General features: G+C 42.9%; 1 pseudogene; it reads left to right on the plus strand.

Moving 5' to 3' along the window:
- Window positions 1-19,876: 19,876 nt before the first annotated feature.
- LOC147879322 (uncharacterized) lies at window positions 19,877-20,369 on the plus strand (annotated as a pseudogene).
- The last annotated feature ends 373 nt before the right edge of the window (window positions 20,370-20,742 follow it).

Genomic DNA, 20,742 nt, shown 5'->3' on the forward strand with positions numbered 1-20,742 from the left:
TGAGAAAGGCTTCCTCCTCATCATCCTCCAATCTGTCTGCCATGTTCACCGTCTTGGCCAACACAGGTCATATCACATCCGCCAAAGGTGTCGCCACTCCCATTGTGACCTGCACTTTCTTCTTTCCAATCTGCACTGAAATGATGCTCTCCTCCAAATTTTGCTTGACTTTTGCTTGCTGCAACCAAGGCCTACCCAAGAAGACGCTATACTTTGGTGTTGCGGCTTCCATGTTGAGCACCACAAAAGAAACCACGAATGATATGCCCACCACCTTCAGAACAATGGCCCATAGGATTCCGAGTGATTGAACTAGGCGTTGATCAGCCATGCAGACTAAGAATGGCACCGGCTCCCAGGAAATCCATCCCATTTCTGGGCAAGTCTTCAAAGTGACAATATTGACCCCCAAACCATCTACCAGCACTTGAGCAAAAGTCCGCCCTTGTGCCTTTGCAGATATAACTGGAATTCTCATGTCGGATAGAGGGATTGCCGGAACTGGGCATGAATTAGCTTGGCATAGCTCCACCTCTTCTCGTTCATACTCCATGTGCAGGGAATGCAACAATTGCCAGTGGAAGCCCGGAACCAGGTTAAGCAATCTTCCCAATGAAATCTAGATCAGTGCCTCCAGAATGCACTCCAACCTCGGCTCCCTTTGCGGAGAACTTGCCTGCCTCTTAGCTTGGTTTGCGACCAACAATGGAGTTGCTTCGACCACCTTCGGACCATTCCCTAGTAAGTGTAGCTTGAACTTGGCTTGAGTCTTCACCTCTGATTGGACAATCGGCTCCGTGAAGTGTACCTTTCGTGCTTCACTGGGTGTCATTGCGGAATCTGCCAGTTGCATCAATGGTGGCTCCTTTGTCACCAACTCGTAGACTTGGCGTCGGGCATATTCCTGGGCTGGCCAATCCAACAGCTTGTCATCATTCTTGGGAGTTAGTCCTCGCAGGTTGGTACCAGCATGGATGATTATACTAATCTCCGGGCACACCAGTGGATCATCATCAACAATGTGTACCATCGAAGTGCTGGGCATTTTCCTAGACATCTTTTGCCACTCTGCACGTAGACGATCCCATTCCTGAGCCTCTAAGCATTTGTTCCGCCAATGGCCTTCGCCGAAGCAAAACAAACAGGTTTTTGGTCGATTTTGACCACGACCCCCGCCTCTGCCTCGTTGGAATGATTGTTGATGCTGTAGCTGAAATGACTACTGTTGTGGTTGAAACGTTTGCTATTGCAGCTCTTCTTACACAAAAGATGCAGTCGCATCTTGCTGCTGACCAACCGCTCTTTGGTTGCGCCCGTTATAGTGGCATCCCACTGTGTTGTGTGTATTAGTCAAGCAAATTGCACACCAATTCACGTTAAGAGCACACTCGACTGCGCAGTGACCAGGATTGCGGTAGTGAGTGCACCAAATATCCTTCAAGCCTTTAGGTATCGAGCCTTCTCCGGAAGCCACTGGCGCGCTCTTGCCCCCTTTAGAGGCTCTCCGGGTCTTAGTCTCCACTTTTGAGTCGGATTCCTCCAAATTGGTACCTTCAAAGCTTTTGTCTGAGCTGGTGGTCACATCCGTGTCATCATCACTATCATCCAACTTCTTAGATTTTGGCATCTTCTTCTTGGCTTTACTCTTCGCGGATTTGTGGTTCTTGGATGTCCTTCCGTGCAGTGAAGCCATGCAGTGAAGCCCTTGCCCGCACTGCTTGGGCCATGACCGCCTTAAGCATTGTCTATGTCTAATCCACTGTGGCCAATGCCATTTGTAGATCCTGTGTGACAGCCCTGAAATGAAGTAGTCATTGAGTACCTCTTGAGTAGGCCGTTCTCTACAGGCACACGTTGCATGAGTAAGTTGAATTTGGACGCATAACCTTCCACATCCTAATCTCCCTGATCCAAGAGGTGCAATCTACCCAGTGTTTGTGGAATCATTTTTTCCCGATGAAACCATCTCAAGAATGCATCATGGGCCTCATCATATGTGGCAAAATGGTCCACTACATACTCTGCCAACCATCGTGCCGCCTTGCTCGCTAAAGTTGACTCAAAACCCACCTCCTATCGGAGCGGTGCCACAGGTCCCGGATTGTTGATCCCATACACCTTCTCAAACTGCCGGACATGTGCATCGGGGTTGTCCGACTTTCACCCCGCAAACTTGGCATACTTGACTTGGCCCGCCGTAGCCATCACTTTGCCTCTAACATTTGTTGCTCCTCCAGACGGCCTTCCTTGACCGAAGAGATTGGGAGAAGCCGCTGAAATCATAGTTGGAGATGAAGATGCACTCAGCACCTGGCTTGCGAACCCGTAGCCTTGGTGGTGAAACTGACTGAGCAGGAGGACTCTGATGCCAATCGACCCCTCCCACAGCTCCTTGTGGAATGATGTGTCCATGCTCGGGATCACTGTTACGCCGTTGCAGTCGCGTCGTTGGTGTCAAGGGATTAGGAGGTCCTTGCGAGCGTGTGTGCGTGCATGCCTACTTGGAAGATAACACTTGTAGAATTCGCTACCATGACCACCGGATGAGGTTCTTCATTGGGATTTCTGCACTCGCTCCATTGTAAGCAGGGTGTTGGGGATTGGATCACATCTGATGGAGTTCATCTTGACATCCACGGATGTGCCTCCTTACTGCAGCAATCTCCTCCCAAATCTCCTATGGAGTAAGTGCAACTACATGCAAACTTCCATGTGAAGTGCCTCTGCAATAACGGCAAGGAGCGGACGACATGAGCGTGCCCCAAAACACTTTGCTAAAAAGCAATCAATTGCAAGATCACGAATTCCTTACGTGATGGTAAGAATGCGCATCGTGATTGCCAATGTGTAGCATCATAAATACGTGCAGACGCTATGGGAAATAAAGATAAATGACATGCATAACATCCATGAGAACAAAATATAGATAATGCAATAGAGACAGAACACCGAAGATCATTGTATTTCGGAGCAATAGCTCGCACAAAAACTGTGTACAAAACAACATCAGAATGCTAGTAATAGCATGCGCATAGAACCGTCTGATGGTTAGGGAAGTGGCTGTTGAAGACTTAACCGCTTGGGGATTTGAACTACCAACCCTTGCGGCTAATCTTCCCTCGCACACCCCTCAGAGTCAGTGCTGCTAACCCGCATGGTTATGCAATAACACCATGGCACCCATTAATCGTTAGCACTTTTGCATGCAAATAAATTCTAGATTAATTCTAATCTCTGTGGGTGTCCCCACCAAGCAAAACATGTGCACATAAAATAACTAACTCTGCAGTTCATCGAAGCCAACCCTTCTAGTTGTAATTAAGGACTTTGACCAAGGGTCAAGGTGCCTTAATTAATGCCCAAACTCTTTGACCGGAGTCGGTAATGATCTAGGTTAACCGGAGTCAACTTGCTTTGCCAAGTCTTGTCAACCAAATTCATAGTCCGAGGTTCTTTGGTTAACTGTAGCTAACTCTCTTGGCACAAGCCAAGTGTTCATAACCGTGGTTAAGTATCTTTGACTAAAATCAATACTTTGACCAATAAAAGTTAACTTTTTGAACATAATTAAATAAATGAAAGACTCATCAATAATGATCAAATAAATGGTCAACTAGAACTTTGACTTTGGAGTATTTACAACTTGGTGACAAAACCTAACAGCCAGACACAAACTTAGTCATTCACCATTGTTTGGTGTGTCAGAGAGAGCTCCTATTTTGTGTTGAGTTGGTGTATTGTTGTGGAGCTATTTTGTGTGTAGAGGATATATTGTTGAGAAGTTATATTGTGGTCACGAAGAGCTGTGTTTGCCTCTACCCCTCTTGTGGATGAAGAACTTCTCTCTTGTGGGATACTTGTGTGCTTGTAGAGCTCAAGCTTCCGCCCTCTTCCGCTACATCATCGTTGTTGCCTTGTTTTGTTTTCATGGTACTAGAGCCTACATGGGCAGAGGCCTAGCACAAGCAAACATTGCGCATCTTCCTCCGTCAAGAGGATGGCATTTTGTCCATAGTATTGTGGAGATTGATATTTCATCCACCCCGCTAGTGGGAAGGACTCCACAGTTAGTGTGTGGAGTCATTGAAAGCTCAGATCCATAAACAATGTGGAGCGTTGAAAGGATTTTCATGTTGCAAGTAGTTGTATTCTCTAAAAAGATTTTTGGGATGTGTTGTCAAAACTATAGGAGGCTTTTTTTTATATTTTTGAAGGTTGAAGGCCACTCTACATCAAAAGGCATAAGGAAGCTATGGCCTCCAAAGACTTACAACAAATTTAGTAAAATATCTAAAGATACATGCTGATTCTTGCAGTAATTGTTGAAGAAAAGTTGTAGAGGAGATTGAGACATACACTTTTTTACATCACCTCAATCCAAGGTGGGGAGAAAAAGTTACAGTCTCCAGAAGAAGTGCTAGACAAATCACTATAATGCGAGGAGGGACTCCCATTTGTCCCAAGGGCTTGTCTTGTGTTGTGATGCTTTTATTCATTTTTTGAGCTCCCCATTCATTTTTTATGCCTCATATATAATATTATTGGCAGATATGCACTTTGTATGCTCATAAGAGTAGTATTTGAGAAGAACACAAAAATCACTACAACGCAAAGAGAGGTGTCCATAACAGTGTAAGGGCCCCAGATCACATTGTGATAAATTCAACTCCGTTTTGCTAGATTTGTTCATATTCTCATTGTTATGCCTATTTAGAGCAATTTCATGCATATACTGAGGCATTTTCTATGAACAGTGAGATTGTGTTATGCTGTTATTTTGGTGCTTTGTTGCCCAATTTTTTTGACTAAGGAACGGGTGAGAAAATTGGCATTGAGAAGTTAACTAAGATGAACTATCAGCCATGGAAGTTTAGGATGTGCAACTATTAACTGAAAAAGGTCTTTGGGGTAATGTAAGCGGAGATATAAAACAACCCAGGATCCTAGAAGGAGAAGTTTCTACAAATCAACTCAAGGCTTGGGAAGATTGGAATGAAAAGGGTAAGAAATGTATGTCTTTAGTTTCTACAAATGTATTAGATGGCATGATTAGTCATATACAATACTTGGAGAATGCACAAGATGCATGGGACACATTGGAAAGGCTGTACAATAGCAATACAAAGGTCTAAGAGGATACAATTAAAGAATGAGCTCAACAATGTCAAGAAGAAAAATATGTCTATGAATGACTATGTGTTGAGAATAAAAGAGATTGCTAATGCCTTGGGATCTATTGGAGTAGAACAAGATGATGATGACTTAGTGTCTGTAGTCTTGAATGGTTTAAATGAAGATGAGAAGTGGACTTCATTTGTGACTTCAGTTTATGTACAAGAAAATCTCCCCAACTTTGAAGGAAAAAACATCTCTCATAATTTTTGAAGACTTGGTTCAAGGTGGAGGAAGCAGTAATCAGTGAGAACATGTTAGTGACTTCTACTCGCGGCAGAGGGAGATCATAGAGAGGCCATGGTGCCAAAAGAGCTGGTAGTAGTGGACATTAGCAAAGTTAAAAAAATCTACAATACTCTAGTGAGAGGTCCTGAAGTTGAGGAAGAGGTAACTATAGAGGCAGGGGGAGCAATATAGGCTGAGATGGGATGGCAGAACAATAGAAATAGTTGAAATCAAAGTGGCTATTATTATTGTGGAAAACTAGGTCACATTGAAAAGTTTTATTACAAGAAACAAGAAGATGCAAAAATGGCAGATTGCAGCAGGGCAATTATGCATCATCTAGCAAACAAAATGAAGAGAGAGAAAATCTATTTGTAATGCGGCATATGTTGAATGCCATTTCACATAAGGAAAGGGTTAAAGATGTATGGTATGTGGAATGAATTGCATCAAACCACATGAGCTATCATGGAGAGTGGTTTGCTTATTTGTAGTAGCTTGAGAGGCCTAGCTTTGTTGAGACAGGAGATGATACTTGTCATTCAATTGAGCGCATTGGCAGCATTCCTTTGAACATGCAAAATGGGCAAATAAAGTATTTGGCTGATGTATTACATGTGCCAAGTATTACTAAGAACTATAAGAAAACAATACAACGTCTGTGCTCAACAGATAACAAGATCTCGTACGCAAGAGAGAAAACAGATAGTATGGAAAATCAAAAATTTGATTACTGTAAAACTGATACAATAGATGGTGCTGCCTGCTAGTTCCCGCGTAGTTACACACGAGAGTGGAGCATTGATATCTAACACCCCCCCTCAATGTCCACCCGCAAGTGAACTTACTTTTTCGGCCCAATGCCAAGTCGGTGAAGATGCCTCTCTAGCAAGTCTCTTCCAAGAGCCTTCGTGAAGATGTCCTCAGCATTATCTATAGTTGAACAGTATACCAAGTCGACCTCTCCATCTATGATGAGCTTGTGTATAAAGTGATATTGAATCTCAATGTGTTTTGTGTGAGCGTGGAACACAGGGTTCTTTGCAATCGCCATGCAACTCTGATTGTCACATGATAACTATGTAGGCTTGTTCTGTACTGCACCCATGTCCCCTAAAATCCTCCTCAACCACACTACCTCACAAGAAGCAAAACATGTTGATTTGTACTCAGCCTCAGTAGAAGAAAGAGCAACCGTGGGTTGCTTCTTGCTAACCCATGACACAACTCCAGATCCAAGTGAGAAACAGTAACCTGTCACTGATACCATATCAACATGCTATTTAGTAGACCCTTCTTGTTATTACACCATGCTAGTTAGCATAATGTAGGTCCAACCATGCTTGTTATAATACCGTGCTAGTTAGCACAATCTAGGTCCAACCATGCTTGTTATAAGATCGTGATAACTAGCATAATCTAGGTTCAACCATGCTTGTTATAAGGCCATACTAATCAACATAAACTGTGTCAAACCATGCTCGTTATCAAACCATGATTACTGTGTGACCATGCTACTTAGTATATAATGTAGTTAAAGATTCATGCTAGTTAGCATTATATAGTTAATGGGCCATGCTACTTAGCAACATCTACTTAGTAGGATCAAATGTTAGTTATCAGACCCCAGGTGCTAGATAGCATAATGTAGTTAATGGGCCATGCTAGTTAGCATTATATACTTAATGGCCATGCTTGTTATCAGACCATGCAGTTAACTAGCATCTACTTGGAAGCATCAAATGCCACTTTTTAGCCTTGATAGTTAGCATAATGTAGATCATACCATGCTTGTTATTAGACCATGATAGTTAACATCATCAAGTTATCAAAGGCTGTAAAAACTTTGAAATGACCAAAAACTTGATATTTCTACTTCATGAAGTATACCCAAATTGTTTTTGAGTAATCGTCAATAAAGGTCACATAAAACCTGCTCCCATTCATCAATGACTGTGTATCCATGGGACCCCATACATATGTATTAAAGCAAGTGTATTTGAACTTATATGTCTTTCATGTGGAAAGGATTTCCAGGCATGCTTCCCAAATTGAGATGCTTTGCACACCTTATCCATGTCTTCAACTCTGAACTTGAGCAAACCTACAACTATACTTCTGGACTACATTGACATTAGCCTTTGCACATTCACATGGCCAATCTTCTTGTGCCATATCTCTATGTATGCCCAGGGGGACCACTATGTAAAAAACCCATTTAGCACATGCGATCAAGGGGTATTTAAAAAAACCCCTACCTACGGATTTTTATAGTACCCCTTTTAGAAAATTTGAGATGATTAAAATATTCATTATGTATGAAAATTTTCATTTTTTGAATTAAAAACCCCTATCTATGTAACTCCATAAAAATATAAAACCCCTTCCATCGATCGCACATGCTTTGTTACATATTTCTTAGTGACCCCCCCGGATATGTATGCAACAACTCCCTAGTATCCTTTTGCAAAAATTTTAGCATCCACACTTGGCATGCTCACATTCAAGGTGAACATCCTACCAACTTTGCATCCTCTTGCAATAACTCTATACCCTCTCTATTAAACTTGACCCGCTAACCTTGCTCTACCATGTGACTAATAGAAACCAAGTTCTTGTTAGATATCAATGCTCCACTCTCATGTAACTATGCGGGAACTAGCTAACTCTACTTGTAAGCCCCCCATATGAGGAGAAGGCATTTGAGTAGCTCGCTTATCCGGTAGGTTCTGGTTTGGATGCCAGATGGGGGCCATGTGTGGCCTGATGGCTGGACGGAGTTGGAACACTGCCTAGGAGCTCTGGAAATATCAAAGACCCGCAGTCCTCTCCATAAGATCTGTAACTCCTCTATCAAAGGTAAAGTCGGAGATACTTCTTGACTCAGACTAAGCTATTCGAGAAGCACATGAAATGGGCAAATATGCTGTCAATGTATCATTTTCAGATTGTCCATACTCTGGGAGCATAGAACAAAGTGGCACTCCGAGTCTTCTCACATGTTCGCCAACAATGACAAATTGCAAGGATCCAACCACACAAGGTGAACGAGGGTTCTGAGATGTGTATAAATCCACCCAACAAATCTTGAACAGCAGAATTTGTTTCTTTCCTTGCACTAGGCTACATGCAAGTGTGGGAAGGCATCACATGACAGACTGCATTGAGGGTAGACGGAGCATTTCCCGAGGCAGCCCACTCTTTGGTTGTGGGGCCCCGTTTGGAGCCCCAGATGATCCCGGATGGCTCTGGGCCGAACGGAGACCGTAGGTTAGTTGCTCTATTTTGCACCACAGTTCTATCGTGTGGTCGGTGGCCTATTTTAGGACCGACCCCCAGTCGGTCATTTTGGGTGGACTGGGTCGGTCACCCAATTGGGTCTAACCAACTACGACTGGTGGCTATATAAGAGCAAGCCCATGAAGCCCATTTCATCACTGGTGTTGACTATGTGCCAACATGAACTTATGTAGAAAGAGAACGTGACACAAAGTTGTATCACAAAGTTGTAACACAAAGTTGTAAAAAAAAGTTGTATCACAATCTCTTTCTACATAAGTTCATGTTGGCACATAAGTTACAAAGTTGTAACACAAAGTTGTATCACATTCTCTTTCTACATAAGTTCAATGTTGACTTTGTGCCAACATGAACTTATGTAGAAAGAGAATGTGATACAACTTTGTGATACAACTTTGTGTTACAACTTTGTGTTACAAAGTTGTAACACAAAGTTGTATCACATTCTCTTTCTACATAAGTTTATGTTGGCATAGAGTCAACAACTGGCTACAACATGTTGAGATATCGAGCTCCACTCGTGATATGCCAGGGTGACCATTGTGCATTTATGTCACCGACTTGTAGCTGCAGATGCGGTTGGTACACCGCCCATGAATAATAGCTGGATGACAACTATCCTTATGTACTCTAGTTCGTGGCTGAGTTAGTATGCCACCTTAGTTAGCTGAGTTTGGTTTGAGACCCACATATAGGGTTCTTCTATTTCTTTGTACTAGAGTTCTTTTGGATTTCACAACTAAGAAGAGGAAAACTGTTTTCAGGCTCCACCTTTGTGTGTATTCCCCCATTGTGTGTGTGAGAAAGCTGCAAGTGAGACTGCTTCCCTCTCTCCCACTATCTTCACATGGTATCAGAGCCTGGTTCGTGGTAAGGAGCTCAAGAAAGCAAACCAAGTTCGCGGTGTCCTGGTAAGAGGATTAGTGTTGCTTTCCTTTTTCGAGTTTGGGAGCAAATCTCTATAGGTAGCACAGCCGGAAAGTGCAAGAGTGCATTGTCTCAGATTGTGGCGAGAGGGCAGTATATGTTGAGGCCATCCGTTTTGGTGGCGGAAGATTTCCACAGGCACTGAGAAAAAGGCCCTCTTTTTGCTGTGCGACCACTACTCTGCAGGTCGGTGAAAAGTTACCGTAGAAATTCCATTAAATGCCTGTGCACAGAGATATTGGGAGTTACAGAATCATCCTTATTGCCTGTTGATGCAAAATTGTCACTAGGAAGTGACTGTGTGGTCTAATACCACTTTTGTCAGTTTTGCAGATTTGCCCTTGTGAGGCAAAAGCTGTGTTTTTTGCAGTGACAGAATATTTTGCAGTGTTCTGTAGTGGCGTCTAATTCTCTTTCACAGATTGTCACTGAAAAGCTTGACAAGAACAACTTCCAAGCATGGAAGTTTAGAATGATGAATTTCCTTATGGGAAAAGGCTATTGGGACTTCATCATAGGAAATGAAGAAGAACCAGTTCTTCCTAATGTTCCCAATCAATAGGAAATGCATGCATTTAAAGGATGGCATGAGAGAGCCAAAAAAGTTATGTACTGGATGTCTATCAGTATTTGAGATTCTATGATTGTGCATATTCAAGATGCAAGTACGCCAAAGGAGGCATGGGATACTTTCACAAAAATGTACAGCACAAATACGCAAGCCAGGAAAATGCAGCTCAAGCAGGAGTTGCACAATGTGTAGAGAGAAAATATGAGCATCAATGACTACCACATGAAGGTGAAGAAAATTGCAGATGCACTTGCTTCCATTGGGTCGCCAGTGGAAGATGATGATCTAGTTTTCTGTGACCTTGAATGGTCTAGGAAAGGATTCTGCACAGTTCTGGACATCCATTGCCATCCGTGAAAAATTTCCTGATTTTGAGGAGTTGTTTGCTCTTCTAATTTTTGAAGAGTAGAGAAATGGTGGTGCATCTTCTTCAGGAGGAACTTCAAAAGAAACTGTCTTCTACTCAAATGCTGGAAGAGGTAGAGGTAGAGGTAGAGGAGGCCGAGATCTGGAGGCCGTGGTAGAAATCAGAATATGCAGCAACCTCAAGAAAACCATTCCTATGGAGGAGGACCTGGTAACTCTAGAGGCAGGGGGAGCCAAAGAGGTCGTGGTGGATGGTAGAGAGGCCAAAATGCAAACAGCAATGTTGAATGCTACTATTGTGGTAAAATGGGTCATATGGCTAAAGACTGCTACAAAAAGCAGAATGACATTATGAATGGAAAATTGGAGCAAGGCAATTATGCATCCTCTAGTAGACAGGGTGATGACAGAAATGAGCATCTATTTATGGTGCAGCACATGACCAATTCTGTGACAAGTGCAGAAGAAAGAAATGATGTGTGGTATGTTGACTCAGGTGCATCAAACCACATCACAGGTCATGTAGAATGGATGTAGGATGCAAGGAAAATGGATAGACTAGGATTTGTGGAGACTGGTGATGATACTGCACATCCTATTATGCAGATTGGTAAAATTCTTTTGTCTATGCAGGATGGGAAAAATAAATATCTGTCTGATGTATTTCATGTCTTGAATATCACCAAGAACCTGGTTTTTGTTGGTCAAATGGTTGATCAGGGCTTGCAGGTCAGATTTAATCCTCATGCATGCTTTGTTGAGGATATGAAAAATAAGGATCGCTTGATAGCAAAAGGAAAGAAGAAGGGCTGGATGTTTACGTTGGATGCGGACATGCCTGAATTGAGTGCAGCAATGTTTGCACATGGGACCGGCTTAGTTGCAGATATTGATATCTGGCATAAACGCGTTGGTCATGTTAATGTACAGTGACTTAAATCAATGCAGGCCCAAAACATTGTTGCAGGATTGCCTAAATTCAAGGTTGCAGAAATGCATAAGGTATGTGAAGCCTGTCAATTTGTAAAACAGGCAAGGAAACCATTTCCTAGACATGTTCAAGAGAGTAAGAAGCCATTGGAATTAATCCACTCTGATGTGTGGACTACTAAAGCTGCATCTATTGGAGGCTATCATTATTTTATCACTTTTATTGATGACTACAGCAGAAAAGTTTGGGTGCATTTTGTGACAAAGAAAAGTGAAGTGTTTGGGCATTTCAAATATTTTAAAGCTATGGTTGAAAAAGAAACAGGCCTGCAAATAAAATGCCTAAGGTCAGATGGAGGGGGAGAGTACCTCTCAAATGAGTTTGCAAGATTCCTGCAGGAGCATGGCATAAAGCAGCAATATTCATGCAGTCATACCCCACAGCAAAATGGACTTGCAGAGTGGAAAAACAGGCATATTGGGGAGGTATCTCGGGCCATGCTAAATGAAAAAGACCTACTAGATTATTATTGGGCTAAAGCAGTTGCTACAACAATTTACATAATGAACAGGACTCCCACTACAGCAATACATGGCATGACGCCAGAGGAGATGTATACTGGTAGGAAACCAGATATTTCTCATTTGAAAATTTTTGGTTGCATTGCCTATGTTCATGTGCCAGATGAGTTGAGGTCCAAGTTGGATCCAAAAGCTCAGAAGTGCATATTTATTGGTTATTCTCTGCAGCAGAAAGGGTATAGATGCTATAACCCTTCTACTCATAAGTTTACAGTGAGCAGAGATGTTGTTTTTGATGAGATGAGCAGCTGGTATAAACCAGTAAATGTGATTGATGGTTTAGATGCAGAAAATGGTAATGCTGCACAGAATTCACAGCAGCAATCACAAAATATTAGTGGACTGCAGTGTCCTCTAGTAGTGGTTCACATACTTCACCATGGATAGGCAGATTGAGATCACGAGAATCTCCTCAAAGCAATTCAGATAGTGGTATGCAGGTATCACGAAAAGGAAAAGAGTAGGTAGATCAGCCCATGTTTGATGTGAATGTAGGTCACTCGTATGTGGATGGTGAATCCAGTGGCTCAGAACAGAGCATTGATGATAAGTTGGGTATTCCTTCTGTTGTTACACCTGGAGTAAGGAAGACTTGGGATGTTTTGAGAGCACCTGGAAGTGAGCCTATTTTGCGCAGGTCTACCAGAGCTAGGTATCCTGTGGATAGGCAGAAATATGATGGATTTACAGCCATTCACTATGCCTAGATGGTCAAAGTGATACAGGTACCAAAACCCACTTCTTTTGAGCAAGCCATGGGAAAAGAAAAATGGGAGAAAGCCATGGATGAAGAAATGGATGCCTTGGAAGCAAATGCTACATGGGAATTGGTGCCTTTGCCTAAAGACAAGAATGCAATTGGCTGTAAGTGGGTTTATAAGGTGAAGCACAATGCAAATGGTTCTGTGAACAGATACAAGGCAAGATTAGTTGTCAAGGGGTATGCACAGACATATGGCATTGATTATGAAGAAACATTCAGTCCGGTTGCAAGGATGGCAACCGTAAGATCAGTCATTGCTATGGCTGCATCAAAGGGACGGTCTTTACATCAGATGGATGTAAAGAATGCCTTCTTGCATGGTGATTTGCAAGAAGAGGTCTTTATGGAGCAGCCATCAGGTTATGTTCATGCTGTTCATCCTGAGTTTGTTTGTAGTTGAAGAAAGCCTTGTATGGCTTGAAGCAAGCACCTAGAGCATGGTCTGACAAGATAGGACAATATCTTGTCACTATTGGCTTTTAGATTTCCAAGGTAGATTTCTCACTTTATGTGAGAAAAACAGAGAGAGGTATAATGCTGCTTGTCATTTATGTTGATGATTTGATCGTCACAGGTGATAGTGATGAAGATATCCTTCATGTGAAAATGCTATTGAAGTAGATGTTTGAGATGAAGGATTTGGGAGAGCTGCATTATTTCTTGGGCATTGAGGTGATTAGATCACCAAGTGGGATGCAGCTCTTGCGGAGGCAGTATGGATTGGACATGATGTCCAAATATGGGATGACTGGCTGTAAGCCTATTTCAGTTCCTTTGGAGTAGAATGTGAAGCTAAGCGTAGATGCAGGTGAGCTTCTGGAAGACCCTACTATGTACAGACGCATAGTAGAAAGTTTGATTTATATGACTATTACCATGCCAGATTTGGGCTATGCAGTTGGATTGGTAAGTCAGTTTATGCAGGCTCCAAGGAAACCGCACCTGGATGCGGCTAGACGCATACTCAGGTATGTGAAGTCCACATTGCATTATGGACTATTTTATGAGGCTGGGCTTCAGATACAGTTACATGGATACACTGATGCTGATTGGGCTGGTAGTATTTTTGATAGACGATCTACTAGTGGATATGTGTTCTCTTTTGGGAGTGCTGCAGTCACTTGGAGCAGCAAGAAACAACCTACAGTTGCCTTGTCGAGCACAAAGGCTGAGTACAGGGGTGCAGCAGTGGCTGCATGTGAGGTAGCTTGGTGGCATAAGCTACTTTATGATATGCATCAGTCTACAGATGGGCCAGTTGTCATTTATTGTGACAACATGAGTAGTATACACTTGGCAAATAACCCAGTCTATCATGCTAGAACAAAGCACATTGAGGTGCATTATCACTATGTGCGGGAGAAGTTTTACTAGGTCTTATTGATCTAGTTTATGTCAGCACAGAGGATCAGGTAGCTGACATATTCACGAAGGCATTGGGTACGGAGAAGTTGCGCAAGTTCAGAGACTTGCTTGGTGTGTAGGAATTGGGATTGAGCTCGAGGGGGAGTGTTGAGATATCGAGCTCCACTCGTGATATGCCAGGGTGACCGTTGTGCATTTATGTCACCGACTTGTTAGCTGCAGATGCGGTTGGTACACCGCCCATGAATAATAGCTGGATGACAGCTATCCTTATGTACTCTAGTTCGTGGCTCAGTTAGTATGCCACCTTAGATAGCTGAGTTTGGTTTGAGACCCACATATAGGGTTCTTCTATTTCTTTGTACTAGAGTTATTTTGGCTTTCACAACTAAGAAGAGGAAAACTGTTTTCAGCCTCCACCTTTGTGTGTATTCCCCCATTGTGTATGTGAGAAAGCCGCAAGTGAGACTCCTTCCTTCTCTCCCACTATCTTCACACAGGAACCCTGATTCCTTAGCATCGAGCCTCCGTCCTCTACTGTTTCCAGCATGCCATCGAAGCTTCTCTCAGAGGAGCGCACGGTTGGGAGGCAACGCCATCTATTGTATCAGTTTTATAGTAATCAAAATTTTGATTCTCCATACTATCTGTTTTCTCTCTTGCGTATGAGATCCTGTTATCTGTTGAGCATAGACGTTGTATTGTTTTCTTACATGGTATTAGAGCCTGGACTCTAGCAAGAAGATTTGGTAGTGTGTTTTTCTTTGCGAGCAGATTGTGAGAGATGGCCCAGCCTGCAAGACTGCAAATCCCACCCTTCGGCAAAAGCGAAAAGTTGGATGGCACTAACCATCCACTCTGGAAGTTCAAAATGAAGACCATCCTAAGTGCATACGAGCTTTGGGATACTGCTACTGGGGTGGACCTAAAGCCGGTTCCAAGACCAAATCCAGCCAATGCAGCACAACAGATAGTACCAACTGCAGATGAGATTCTCGCGTGGACAAGAAGAAATGCAGATGCGCTGTGTTCTATTGTCTGCAGTGTAAGTGATTCTGTCATGGCGTTAATTCAACATGTCACCAAAGCGGAGGAGGCATGGATGGTCTTGAAAAATCAATACGAGACCACGAATTAGACATGGATTTAGAATCTGGAGACTCAACTCGCGAACGAGCAACTATCTGAGTCTGAAATGGTAGAGACGTTCATCACCAAGGTGAAGAATCTGCGCGATTAGATGACTGCGATTGGCATCACCATCATCAGTGAGAATCTAGCACGAAGGTGCATACGGATTCTCCCACCAAAGTACGATGGTCTTGTTACAGCACTGAATATGCAGAACAGAAATCTGCCCCTCAACTTTGAGGATTTCAGCGCAATGCTTTTGGAGGAGGAGATGCGTCAAAAGACAAGGACTAGAGAAGATTTGGCTTTCTCGGCTGGATCAAAGAAAGGTAAGGGTAAGGACTCTGGTAACCCATCTTCTTCTGATGATAAAAAGAGAAAGAAGAAGATCAAGTGCTTCTATTGCAACAAGGCAGGGCATAAGCAGAATGAGTGCCGGAAGAAGATTGCAGATGAGAAGAACGGAGTAAAGAAAGAGTCTAGCAACAGCGCGTAGGCAATACCAGTAGAGCTGTTTGTAGCAATTGAGGAGATTTGCATGGAGGCAGTTCATGTATCTACAGATGAACCTTGGATTATTGATAGTGGTGCATCGCACCACATGACCAGTCGGAAGGATTGGTATACCTCTCTATAGCTAGTAGGGAATGACATCTTTGTAGTAGTCGGCAATGATGCAAAATGTCCAGCAAAAGGAAAAGTTACGATTGCTCTCAAGTCAGATGGAGTTGTAAAACAGTTGTCCGATGTTCTTTATGTGCCAGATACTTGTTGTCCATTTCTACGATCACGGATTGAGACCTCAAAGTTCACTTCAATAAGAATGGCGCACAGATTCTGGATCTTCAAAGGAAGGTCGTTGGTAAAGGTACACGGCGCAACAACATCTATGAACTCTCAGCTTTCAGTGCTTGAGCCGATGTGAAGAACACTAAGCTATGGCATGAGAGGTTTGGTCATCTAAACCTTAGTTCTTTAAAGGAGATGCCTAAAAGTGGAATGATTGCAAGCCTACCAAAAATTACAGATCTGCCAGATGTATGTGAAGCTTGCATGATGGGCAAGCAGCATCGGTAGCCCTTTCCTAAAGAGGCCAGTAGGGCAAAGGCTCCTGTAGAGCTCGTTCACACAGACCTCTGCAGAAAGATGGAGATAGAAGCTTTGGGTGGTTCCTACTACTTCATGACGCTGATCAACGACTACAGTAGAAGGATATGGATATACTTCCTAAAGACTAAAGATGAGGTTTTTAGTAAGTTCAAAGAATGGCATGTAATGGTCAAGAAAGAATCGGGGAGGAAGGTGAAGAAGTTGAGATCAGACAGAGGTGGAGAGTTCACATCAAGTGAATTCGAAAGTTACTGCAAAAGTCATGGGATCAAGAGGCAAAAACCCCCGCCACATACATCACAACAAAATGGAGTAGCAGAGCGCAAGATGCGCGTCATCTGCGAAATGGGCAGGAGTATGATGAAAGGGAAAGATTTGCCAAAGACTTTCTGGGCTGAAGCATGTAACACGGTAGTTTACATTCTGAATCATAGCTACACGAAGGCTGTGAATGGGATGACTCCACTGCAGGCCTTTTCTGGTAAGAAACCTTCAGCTGCACATTTTCAGAGTTTTTGGATGTGACTATTTTGTGCATGTCCCTAATGCTAATAGGACCAAATGGGAACCGAAGAGCCGGAAGTGTATTTTCTTGGGCTACAGTGAAGAGGCGAAGGGTTACCGTCTCTATAACCCTGTTACCAAGAAGGTAATAGTAAGTCGCGATGTGGTCTTCTCAAAACAGCCGCATCAATTGGAGGAGGATGCTTCCTTCCCAGACAACCAGGACCAGGATATCCATCCAGTACAACCACCAACAGCAGACCGAACTCCCCCAATGGTGCTTGGGAGGATTCAAGATAAAGAAGAGGAAGAAGAGCTTGCAGAACCACAACGGCAACGGCCATTCCCGAAGTGGGTAAAGCAGCTTTTGGATAGCAGAGAACCTCCAGCCATTGAGGAGGAACCATCTGAACATCACCGGTCCAAGAGATTAGAGGAGCAAAGAAGGGCGCAGGAACACTTGGTCAACTACACTTTGATGACAGAGGTGATCCGTGCTGAAGAACCCAAGTGTCTTGAAGAGGCACAGGGTGATGATAGGTGGATGGAGGCTATGCAGTCAGAGTATGGCTCCATAATGAAGAACAACACTTGGGACCTTGTGGATCGACCACCAAAACGCAAGGTCACTCCATAATGAAGAACAACACTTGGGACCTTGGAGGGACCTTGTGGATCGACCACCAAAACGCAAGGTCATCGGAACCAAGTGGGTGTACAAGACCAAGTACAATTCAGACGGCACATTGGATAAGTATAAGGCTCAGCTTGTGGCAAAAGGAGTCGCACAGGTACATGGTTTTGATTATCAAGATACTTTTGCTCCCAGAGCTCGACTAACCACAATTCGCAGTGTTTTGGCTTTAGCAGCCCAGGGAAGTTGGCCCGTGTTTCAGATGGATGTAAAATCCGTGTTTCTGAATGGAGATCTCAAGGAGGAGGTATACGTGGAACAACCACGAGGTTTTGTGATCCACAGTTCAGAAGGTAAAGTCTGTAAACTAAAGAAGGCACTTTACGGGTTGAAACAGGCCCCATGAGCATGGTACCGGCGGATTGATGCGTACTTTCTGCAAAATGGTTCAGGAGGAGCCCATCTGATGCAAATTTGTATATCTTTAGAGAAGGAGGCAGGTGTATGATCATGGTCCTTTATGTGGACGACCTTGTCATAACAGGGAACCATGAAAAGAAGATCTCGCAGACAAAGCATTTGCTAGGAAGAGAGTTTGAAATGACAGTTGGTGCATTTCTGTTTGGGGATTGAAGTTTGGCAAGAGCCAAAACAGATCTTCATTTCACAGCTGAAGTATGCTGGAGAGATACTGAAGGCATTTGGCATGGCTGAGTGCAAGACAGTTGGTACCCCTATGGAGGTTGACGTGAAGCTCTCAAACGAGGATTCATCACTACTAGTGGACGAAGCAAAGTACAGAAGGCTTGTGAGCAGTGTGATTTACTTGTGCAACACATGGCCGGACATCAGTTTTGCGACTGGTGTACTAAGCAGGTTTTCCAATATGCCCCGAGAGAACCATTGGAGGGCAGGGATGCAGGTGCTGAAATACATGAAAGGCACACTTGATTATGGCATCACCTATACCAAGGGCAACATCTTGACCGGATTCTATGACTCGGATTGGTGGGCAGGAGATGTGGACAGCAGGTAACTAGCATTGTCAAATACTAAGCACGGTCTGGCATTTTGCAGGTTGAGTTCTTCCATAGGCTCAAAGAAAGGCATCCAGACTGCAACATTGGTATGAGATTATTTGAGATAATGAAGCCTTTTTTTGTACAGAGTTGGGGGACAGTTACACATGCTGCTGTGAGTACCATGTGCAAATGATCTTTCTAAAGGATGCGTTGAACCACATGCATTCTCTTACATTTGGGCTCCATGGAGCACGATGCAAATGCACATGTGGCATTTGTGCCACAGATGATGGCACAAGCACTGGCTACTTGGCTTCATGTCACACTTTCAAAGGTAGGACACATCTATGGGAGCTAATGCTTTGCCTAAAGGAGACTAATACAACTTTTAATAATAGAAAGTGTCTCATGGGAGAGTGCAAAACATGTGGTTTGAAGAAGTTGAAAACGTGCTTCATGGAGATGGAAAAGGGGGGCAAGACCTTGTCTATAAAGGTATTTAAAAGTTAAGCATGGAAACAAGAAAAAGAGAAAAGTTCTTTTGAACAAAGACATGCCATGATTGGAGTTTCTTCAACTCTTGAAGACCAAGCTCAAGGTCTTCATCACACATAACTATGTAGCCCAATGGCAAGAATAATAATTCAAGAACTGCATACATCAATTTCCGGATGCTGTGGTTATTTTAGTTGTAGATTTTGTAGAGAATTATGCATTCAAGGAGCAAAATGAGATCTAGTCCATAACACATTGTTGGTCCAACATTTGCTTTATGTTGTAGTGTGATTGGCTACAAAAATAGGGTGTTGCTCCAAAAAGACATTGGGTTTGGTTAGATGGTGCAACCTCACAGTTTAAGGCTGCTAGGCCATTCTATTTTGTTACAAGATATGTCGAACTGATAGGGATGGAGACGAGAGCTAGTTCTTTTTTGGATCAGAGCATGGCAAGGGAGAGCATGATGGTGCTGGAGCCATGGTAAAAATAATATTGACACTTGAGCAATTCAATGGTCCTGTCTTGAAATGTGCAGCTGATGTGGTTACTTTTCTACAAGACTTCTCACAGAGAAACGTAGCATATCCTTCAAAAGAAAGGGAATGCAGCCGTGTGTTTTGGGAGATTAAACTGGGAGATATAAACAGAGAGATGAAGTGGAATTGTGAGAGTATTTCAAGTCTCACTCCTTGCATGCATTTTGTGGTCATAGCCCAACGGATCCAACTACCTTGGAAGCAAGATCATTGGCATGCTTATAAGAAGCATGCGCCATGCATTCACAATGGAACAGCTATATTAACAAGGCCCATGTGCAGCCCTAGGCTTATCAGGCTATGGTGCCACTACCTGATGATGCTGAGGCCAATGCAGATGAGGGGAATGGATATGGTAGTGTCATGTATGAAGGCCACTATTATGTGTTAAGTAGCGCTTTGTGTGTTAGTGACACTTTTGTGGTAAATCCAGATGTAACAACCAGATGAATGCTGAGGATGCATATTTTTACCTTATCAATTGCATTGTAGTAAAGGAAAAGTTAGAAAAGGGATACATTGATGAATGGAAGAATGTGATTGATAAAGGTTCTTATGTTGTGAAAGGGTTGTACTGCAAGCAAGTGGATTCATACTCCTTCAAACTAGATAACAAGCAGCCCTTTTCCACATACTTTCAAATCTTGTACATTCCATCAAGATACCCATGGAGCGTATGCCAAAAAGAAGGAGAATGTACAAAATCACCCCAAAAAGTTACGATGCATGACCTTTGGGATTTGATATGAACCTTATTAGTGTTGAAACTACTTTTAATGCCTTGTTTGTGAGTTATCTACTTAGCAAGGTGCTAGTTATAAATGTATCTTTTATGTTCATCTTTTGTAACAATATGCTAGTGTTCCATAAGATAGGGTTAAAGTTAATAGTGTATAAAACTGTTAGAAGTATTCTAGTTAACAATGTGCTACACTGTTTGATGTATGCTAGTTAGTAGTTATATCCCAAACAACATGTTCCAAGGAAGGTGGCACGCACAATATCTCTTCCATTTCTTCTTCGGGTGACCTTGGTATTTTCTGTCGTGGCATCTGTATTTCCTTCGTAGGCCTAGGAGACAATAGTGTGGACAACTGTCCATA

Source organism: Dipteris shenzhenensis, unplaced genomic scaffold, assembly GCF_047967505.1.
Source record: "Dipteris shenzhenensis isolate YYH24624 ecotype China unplaced genomic scaffold, Dip_SZ_1.0 scaf0047, whole genome shotgun sequence".
NCBI lineage: Eukaryota > Viridiplantae > Streptophyta > Polypodiopsida > Gleicheniales > Dipteridaceae > Dipteris > Dipteris shenzhenensis.